The sequence below is a fragment of the Nymphaea colorata genome, chromosome 1, assembly GCF_008831285.2.
Source record: "Nymphaea colorata isolate Beijing-Zhang1983 chromosome 1, ASM883128v2, whole genome shotgun sequence".
In the NCBI taxonomy this organism is placed as follows: Eukaryota; Viridiplantae; Streptophyta; class Magnoliopsida; order Nymphaeales; family Nymphaeaceae; genus Nymphaea; species Nymphaea colorata.
In genome coordinates this window covers 23,875,830-23,885,602 of record NC_045138.2, presented here as the reverse complement: position 1 = coordinate 23,885,602, position 9,773 = coordinate 23,875,830, and the positions used below count along the sequence as shown (strand labels likewise).

The following is a 9,773-nucleotide window of genomic DNA, read 5'->3' as shown; positions in this document are numbered from 1 at the left end:
CATGTTTGGCTCTCACATCGGCCATCACTTAGGCGTTCCTCTGAGGTCAGCTCCACACACACACACACACAGGGAGAGGGAGAGAGTTACATTCAACGACATTGGATTGCTTACTCTGGTTTATCTTTCCTCAATTGAATTTTAGATATTTATTTAGAGCAAGAACAATATTAAGTTGCTCTTCCGAAAGCCAAATATCTGTTTCCCCTATTTAAATTGTTAATTGACTATGCGCAGCACAAATATAAGGGTGGTGTTCACGAGTTATGCCTATGCACTTAGCATATAGCACGATTTGCTGTCATGAAGTTAATGCAAGAAAATACTGCATAATTGGTGCAGGGCATGATTTGTTTAAGCAAATAAGGGGATTTCATAAAGTGGGTTCGTGAGGACTGCAATTTATACGCTATCTTAATATTAAATATAACTGAAATGATCTCCTTACGTGTGTGGGGTCTGAAGGCACTCTAAACTAATTAGGGTGCTATTTACAATCAATATGTGCATGGTAAGACCTTAAACCAGTCAAAAATATAAAGTATGTTCATTCACAGCTACAAAACGTTAAAATTATCTGTAAATAAAGATAAACGTATGAATATATTTTCATACACTCGGTTGGTCTGTCATATTATACGTCATACAAAGCATGTGTAAATGTAGTGAATGCAAGTTATGCATGTCATGAAAATATGCATAGCACGCAATCATATCATTATAGGAGCCAGATATATGAGTAATCAGTTAAATTACTAACATTTGAAAACATGATGCGATAAGGATCACAAGGATGTCTTTTGCAATTATCACTTTAAAAAACCCTGAAAGGCAGAGTCACAGGGTATTGTACAACTCGCACCCCACCTACGGGGCGTGTGGCTGCTACATTTTCCCCTAAAAACTAGCTCTGAGGGTTGGAGGTGTATGGCTCCCACCCCATCTGCCATGTCTTTTTTCCTGTTGGATGTTCCAGTGGTGCTTTTCTCTCCATCTAATTGCCGGCGACCGTCTTCAGCCGGCTCTCCAGACATCCCCCTCTCTCATAGAATCTGTAGACATCTTGTAGATCGCTTGTTGGCTTGTGGCCAACAGCTCTGACGGATCAGGATTTTCATTTTCACCTCTGATCCCTTTTTTCCTCCTCCGCATCCTCTTCTCATCTGCGTATAATAGGAGTCGGCAACCAGGGGTTTGATGAGTGACCAATTCGTTGGTCGGGGAGGGGTTTTCTGTTTCTGATGGCACCCACCAAGATGAAAGGAGGCTCTTTGCTACGCTTATTTGGCAGGTGTAGGTGTCGTCTTCGGAGTCTCTTCCTTTCCTTTTCCTCCATATTAATTAGTCATCCAAAACACAGGAAAGACCTTTCTTTCCATTGCTTTCTCTCCCTCTCCTTCCATCCAAACAGGCTGTTAGGAAAATTTTCAGCCGACCGTTGTGGTGTTCTGTTTGTCACGAGAGATTCTCTTTCATGTAATTGCATTATAAACTGCGGTTGTATCCGACTGGTTGAAAGTATGAAAGAACCAATGATCAATGAATGGCCAACCTCGTAAAATCTTTTGTGACTTGTTCTTTGCCTGAGTTTTTTTCCCTTATCATTGTTTCACATTAATATGGCATCAAAGCAAGTTTTCTGATGTCGGTCCCTTGCTCTTCTGCCTCGCCATGGCTGAATCTGAAAACAATGAAGATCAAAGCAAATAACGCTGCCAGTGGATCCAAGAATGACGGCACTGATCAACAAATGAATGGCCAACCTCGTAAAATCTTTTGTGACTTGCTCTTTGCCTGAGTTTTTTTCCCTTATCATTGTTTCACATTAATATGGCATCAAAGCAAGTTTTCTGATGTCGGTCCCTTGCTCTTCTGCCTCGCCATGGCTGAATCTGAAAACAGTGAAGATCAAAGCAAATAACGCTGCCAGTGGATCCAAGAATGACGGCACTGATCAACAAATGAATGGCCAACCTCGTAAAATCTTTTGTGACTTGCTCTTTGCCTGAGTTTTTTTCCCTTATCATTGTTTCACATTAATATGGCATCAAAGCAAGTTTTCTGATGTCGGTCCCTTGCTCTTCTGCCTCGCCATGGCTGAATCTGAAAACAATGAAGATCAAAGCAAATAACGCTGCCAGTGGATCCAATAATGACGGCACTGATCAACAAATTATCCATTAAAAATCACCAGTACTACCCCTAACTGTTCAAATTACTTGGGCCTAGCCAAGGCAGCAAGGTTGTTCTTCGGCAGATGTTCAAAATTCGGATACATCAACTGCAAGATTACTCCTGCAAAAATAGACCCCAAGTTTGAGGAATGGCGATCTGAAAATAATTTAGTTATGTCTTGCTCATAAACTCTATGGAACCAAGCAACTCAAATATGTTTCTCTATCTATCAAGAGAAAACAATATGGGACACCTTAAGAATGTGTTTGGGGAGCAAAACAACTTAGCTATGGTGTATCAAAATGCAATTAGAGCCAAGCTTTCGATGGAAGATGAGTCTATACACATGTACATAAGTCGACACTGCGACCTATGAGATGAACTTATGCAGTATGGTCCCACTACCTCTGAGCCTGATGTTTATAAGCAGTGGCTAAAAGAGGCTAAAATCTTCAAATTTTTTGCTGGCCTTGGTGCTAAGTTTGAAGGCATTAGGAGTTAGATTCTAATGGCTACTGCATTGCAGAACTTCAATTATGTCAAACTATTCAAAGGGAAGTTTCCCATCGAAAAGTAATGAATCCCGAGAAGAAAAATGAGGCTGTTGGACATTCTAATTGAAAGATTGTGTGCCACACAAGCACATGGTGCAGACCAATTATTCTAAATCTGAAGTTAAGACATGGATTTGGAAAGCAAAATGAAATGTTCATACTGTAAGAAGAATGGACACGTTAGTGAAAGCGATGGGAGTTAGTCAGCAGGCCACCACAGGAGAAAATGTTCCCCTCAAACAACTCTAGTTATGCAAACCTTTGTTACAAGGGAGAGTTGGAGAAATGATTTCAACAATTTTCAAAGGCAAATATGATTCTCCCCAACACATTGGGAGCTCGCCTGAAGGTAAGTATCAAGCACTTCTTGCTCATTCAAATAATTTAGAGTGGATAATATATTCTTAAAGCTACTGATCACATAACCTATCATTTCTCAAAATTGATTGAATTAAACAAAAGAAAATGCATGGCTGACGGATACCCCATTGATATTGAGGGCATTGGAGAGTCGTCAGTTCTTGGGCAAAGTAGAAAGTTGTGTGTTCTTTATATGTCAATATCATATCAGTTAGCAGAATTACTTGTCACATGATTGTTTAGCTATTTTCTTCTGCAAGGATGTGATTTTTCAGGACACAAACACAAAAGGTGATTAGTAGAGGTCACGAGCAAAATGTGCTGTTATGTTATATGAACTTGAAACCAACTTGCTTGCATGTACTGGAATGATGACAAAGGTCTCAGAATATAGGTTATGGCATTCTTGCCTTGGTTATATATCTAATTGGTCTGTAAAATTTCTTGTTCCCAACTGACAATTAGTCGTGTGATGCATGTCAGTACTCCAAGTCGACTAGACTACCATTCCAAAATTCTGCTGAAAAGTATGGTGAAATATTTAAGTTTGCACAGACAGGTGTTCCCTTAATGCCTTTAATTTTGGGCAATGATGCGGCAAATAAAAAATGGGCATTGTAATAAAAGGTGCATACCGTATATGACTTTTGCACTTGCCATCTTTATTTCATCAAATTTTCGAAATTTTTCCCTGGTGACTTTAATTGGAGCATATATTGATCGATCACGACCATGTTCAATAACAGATACATCATGTTGTTACAACTGGCATGTCAGCACATTTGTAATCGTCTATGTCATATTGTCCTCAAGCAGCGTTTACAAGAGTGTTGTCCTTGTTCTAGTTCTTTCTATCATTATCGTCTATATGTAAGATGCCAAATTGTTGTCATTTTATTTTGGAAAAGTATCTACTAAACCATTAGAATTGAAATGATTTGCCCCAGCTATGAAAACCGATACAATTAGTAGTAGTGAAGCATATGCAATTTGAAATGTATCACTTTGAACGTGCAACATTCAATGTACTTGAGAAAAATGAGAATGGCCTTGGTGCAGAGTGCTTTGTGCAAAGTATGTAATGTGACCGTCATACAATATTAGCGCTTTATTAGAATTAGATCGTTTTATCTGAATATACAACTAACAAATAGTAAATGTAAATGCAAGTGTCATTTTGGATACCATTTCAAATTCTATAAGATGTTGATATAACTATAATCATAAGGCACTAACCTTTAAAAAAAAAAAAAAGCTATTAAACCTTTCACAGATATTGTTATTAGTGTAACAACATATGATATTCAACTAAATTGTGGCTTATAAATATGGTTGTGAATATTGTTGTTGATGATGATAAAAATGACAGTGGATGAAAAACATATAAGCAATAAGGTTGTGATTGAAGATGATTTCTAGTAGGGAAGCCATAGGAAAGTGTCTCAAATATTGGCATGCATGCATGAATAAGCTAGTGGTGAGTGTTCTTACGTATATGAGGCTGTTCTTAATGTGCATGAGCAAATGAAAGAATTCAAATAGGTGAATTTGATGTATGAGAGGATCTTATTATGCACATAGATGAGAAGAAAGTATCCCAATAGTTGTGAGTATGCACAAAAATGGTACCAATGACTTTTATGTATATGAGGATCTTCTTGATGCGCATGGACCGTAGGAAAGTGTTCCAATGGATGCATGTGTGCTTGAATAAGCTATGATGAGTTTGATCGTCTACGAAGAGGACTGAAGTTCAATGACCGTAAACATGTCTTTATATTCTACAACAAGTACATACTCACCTATGGTTTAATGTCAAGAAGACCAAGAAAAAAAAAATCAGAAATATATTATTTTAATAACGATATATATGTGTGTGTGTGTGTTCAAAAGAAGATTTGTTGAAGTATGATATGGCCAACAAAATTCACTGTCTTTGCTTGTGGCACACATTTCAAAATGTGGTACAGAATTATAACACATTTTTAGCTAGAAATTTCGGTTTAATATTGAGTGCCTCTTCAAACGCATACTAAAGTCACATGGTGAAGAGTCACTTTTATATCTGTGGGTAAAAATAATTAACGTGTACCGATTACAAAACAGCGTGTAGTTACCGTGATTGTTCAAGGACAAAAAGAATTGGGTGCTACCATATGGCCAATAATATTCTGTGCCGACATTATTTGCACATACAAGGTGAGCACATGCATGGAGCCCTTAAGTTCGTGTTTAACAATACTTTGATTTCTTAAACATTTGAAACATTTTTGCAGAATCTTAGATGGAAAATGCTAGCATAAAATTGCAAAGCATTTTTTGTAGTTCTTGTGATAATGGAGAGTGTGGTGTTCATGTATGTGTGCATGCCTCCAGTGTTCAAATGGGTGAAAATTGAAACTCTTGCAACTATCAACTATTTAATGAAAGCAATAATAATGTAAATAGATACATCATAATTTTTTGCATCATGACATACAACACAAAAAAGCACCACAGTTAGAGCTATTGTGGAAAGTTCAAATTTAATAGAGTTCTTTATTGTCATGCAATGAATGTATCAGATTGAGATAATATTAACAAGTTATTTGTAGCTTACGTGAAGTGGTAATGGACTAAGAATGTAAAGCTATGTTGAGCATTTTTCGACTTCCTTATGACAAGTGTAGACCATATATGTTGAGCATTTTTCGACTTCCTTTTTTACATATGCATATCGTTAACATTGCCTTTAAGAATAGGGAAATATATCAATGTATAATGACAAAGCGACTAACAATCATTAAAATATCGGGACATGCACATGTAAAAAAAAAAAGTAATAATACTACTATAAATAAAACACGTTTTCTGAAAAACAAGAAAACTTTTGAATGCTAAAATTTTAAATGCACGTAAAAAATGTGCAAATTAGTTGAAAGATTAAGGTGTCAACGTGAAATATGGCATTGAAACAAGACGTGCCGGTAGTATACATCTTTTTTAGTTGATCTATGACACAACCTCATGATTTTAAGCTCCAAGTCCATCCCTTAATGTTTTTAACTTTGATGATGGAGGACAAGAATTTAGCTTGACATTCCCTTTTTGGTGCCAAAGGATGAGAATTTGATTTCGTTTTATTCGAAGCTTGAGGAAGAGACTCTCTTCCTTTTCCCAATCGTTGCCCCTCTCCCTCTACTTACGGTGCATATTAAAAAACTTCTTCATTTCATAGTAAGTTTCTATTTAATTGGAGGCAGCATGTTTCTTTTGTATTACTTCACATAGTTTCCACCATAGTTCTGATTATCGATTTGATCATCCTACATATCTCGGCGCACCAATTCTTATTGTGCATCATTATTTTAATCTTCTGCCTGCCTAAGCACTTCTCCACTGTACTCTCAGTCCACAATATTCAATAAAGGATGCAAATATTCCTCTTTGAATGACTCTTTGCATGCACAATTTCTTCGATGTTGTCATGGTTTACTAGAAACCACATGCACTGACGAGGAACATACATAACATAACAACATGACCAAAACATTGAGAACATAACAATAATAAGACAACAAGATTAAAACCATAGACAATGACATAACAGCAAAAAAGACCAAAAAGTTTGATAGCAACTTAAAAACAGAACAACTAAATCAAAGATATGATAGGGACAACTATGACAAAAATAAAATCAACATATTTGGCAGCAATAGATTAATAAAACAATGAGACCAAAAAATTTGACACCGATGTAACATTAGTAACTACTAGAGCAAAACAACAAAAAAACAGGATATCTCGTCCACTCACAAATAGTGAAGTGTCCCCTTGTTAGAGAGCTTGGTTTTCCTCTTCATCCTTTCCATCTCGTGATCCTTGTGTGTGCACTTGTAGTTGACATCTGATTTGGACAAAGAGTGGGGTTATGTTACCATATCTAAATCTAGACTACACACAACTACTTAACAAATTAGCACATATATCTTTTTTTTGTAAAAAAAAAAAAAATCAGAAGCGGCAAAACAAGATGCATGAAGCAATATAGCTTCTCAATCACTTCACCTGAGTTTGTTGTAAGAATTTCCAAATTCACTCCTTAGTTACCTAACCCTAATGTCGTTCGTAGTGCCTCCCTTCATAACTCGTAAAGCATTTTGTGCACAGTTTGTATGTTTATACTGCATTATGCCAACCATAGGTGATCAATGATAATTCTATTCAATCATGTGGTATGCATCTTCCAGCATGATCATCGCTTGAAAGTCATTGAACTAGGAACATGTTCTGCTGCAAACCTGCCAGGGGACGCCACCGTCATATTATTGAAAAAAAATAAGAAAGATTTACAGTAAGCTTACAAAAAGAACCTAGTAGAAAGATGCCCTAGCAAACAGGAAAGACATCCCAAAACTGCCACACATTACAAGGGCATGGGCGAAGAGCAAAGGCCACTACGTTAGCAGCAGGGTTACAGTCGAAAATGGAAAAAACAAGCTACGATGAATGTGCAGTATAGTGTTGTTGTACATAGCACTAGAAGGGTGGCTAATGCAGCATTTGATATGGTCTCGCCATTCCTTCAAACTGAGCACTAAGTAAGTGTTGGATGGTTGGTGCCCAAGTGATTATATCGTCCACCATATGAACTTCGGCTGAAGATTGAGGGTCTGTAATCTTCAGGCTACCTTTCCCCCTTATAACAGCTAAACAGCTAATTGAATTGTGAAAGATGACTTGAAGGCTATCTCCTTTGTTTCCGGAATAATAGAGGTCGCAAGCCATAGTTGCATATCTTTTTAGTAGCAGCTTTTCCAGGGACGTCTTCTCTAATCAGGCAGAGGTCTTCCCAAAGTATTTGGCAGAAACTCTGAATTGAAGGACAATTATCTGCATGTCTAACTTTATTTCGGAACTTCCATATTTTACCTACAACAAGTGATGAGATAAACCCTTCCTAAGTCAAATAACCATCCTCTCCGAAGTGGATGTCCCTTTGTTGATTCTCCCTCGAAGATCGAGGTGGTTGCCAATGGTTATGTCAAATTTAAAGCTGAAAAATTTCCAAACCCATGTAGAAAACCAACACTGAGTAAATAGGTGTTCACAGCTTTCCTTCTCCTTCTCACAAAGGACACAATGGTTGGCCAGCTGAACTCCAAAACTTTTCAAGCGATCTGGAGTCGTTAGCCGTTGCACAACCATTAGATACAAAAACCAATTAGAGCTAGGAGGTTCTCTATTGTTTCATAAATTTTTCCTCCAACTTTCCTTCACACCTTTCTTTATAATCCTCTCGTAGATATCATACCTGCTAAAAGCGGAGGTAGCACCACCACTCTATTAAGAGAATATCTTCGCCCTCGAAGGGAGTATTTTGGTTGAGCAGTCTTGAGAAGAGTAGCAGTCCAAGATAAGTGAGGGGTAAGTGTTTCATCTCCCAACTTAAAATTCTTTGAATCTCTTTTCCGATGCAGTCTCTACTATGAAAGAAGGTGAGTGAAGTTTTATTGTGGTTAATCCTCAAGCCAGCTTTCCTTCAATCTCCCCAAGGAAAGTTGCAATGTGCATGATATTCCTCTTGATTGCTCGACAGAAAAGGATAAGATCGTCAGCATAAGCAAGGACTGGGGACATGTGGCGCAGTCCTCAAGCTTGGGGCATTGGATGTTGCCTAGATCTTTATGTAGCTTAAGATTTCGAATAATCATTTCTATCACCACTAGGAATAGGTAGGGGATAGAGGGTCGCCCTGTCTCAAGCCCCTATGCCTGGGCAAAAAGACCTACCTTCACGACCATTGACAATAACTGCATATGAGGTAATGGAAACACGTCATAACTTTGTCTATTCATATCTGAGAGAACCCTTAAGCAGCTAGAGGATTCTTTAAAAACACCTAGTTAATTCTGTCATAAGCTTTTGAAAGGTCAAGTTTCATAATCACATACGTTTCATTGTGGTGCTCCACTATGAGCTAGTTCATGAGCGATAAGACCTGATCATGAATGAGGCGTGAAGGAAGGAAAGCGCCTTGTTCTGTGCCTAAAAGTTGGCCAAAGATATTCCTCATACGATTGACCATCACTTTAGTAATGTATTTAAAGATACTAAGGTGTTTGATAGCCTGAGTCACATCATTGCCTACAATGTCGCAATACATTTTGAAGAAACCATTGGTCAAGCCATCCGTCACTACAATACTCAAAAACAGCTCTATGGATCTCTTCAGTTGCAATGGGATGGTCTCAGAACAGACTATCTTCTAGAGACACCTTGGGTCTCAATGTACAGCCCTCCATCATAGCCCCATCCGATTGATCATGCTGGTAGAACTCCCCAAAAAAACTAGAAGCAACCTCCAAAATTTGTGCAAGGTTATTGACTGTGATACCACTGACTAGAAGATAGGAGATTGTGTTTTTAGTCTTCCTATAGTTACCTTGAGATTGAAGGAATCTTGCATTTCTATCTCCTTCTTGTAGGCATTCAACTCTAGATTTCTTCTTTTTTAAAAGATAGACTTCATTCAAAGTTCGTTCAAGTTCTAACCAAAGATTAAGTTCCAAGAGTACATTAGTTTGAAGACCTGTAGCTTGTCCGACTTGAAGCCCCATCAGCTCTTTCCTTAAGCTAGTGATGCGTTGCTTAGTATTCCCGAAAACATTTGTGTGACCCATGAGTTACTCTACTTCTAGTAAT

General features: G+C 37.8%; 1 long non-coding RNA gene across 1 annotated transcript; it reads right to left on the bottom strand.

Moving 5' to 3' along the window:
- Positions 1–675: 675 nt before the first annotated feature.
- LOC126409692 (uncharacterized) lies at positions 676–6,971 on the bottom strand. The gene is made up of 4 exons (XR_007572267.1): positions 6,885–6,971; positions 1,975–2,295; positions 1,764–1,892; positions 676–1,681 (listed from the first exon to the last, which is right to left on the bottom strand). It is a non-coding gene; the product is annotated as an uncharacterized LOC126409692 (long non-coding RNA).
- Positions 6,972–9,773: the final 2,802 nt, after the last annotated feature.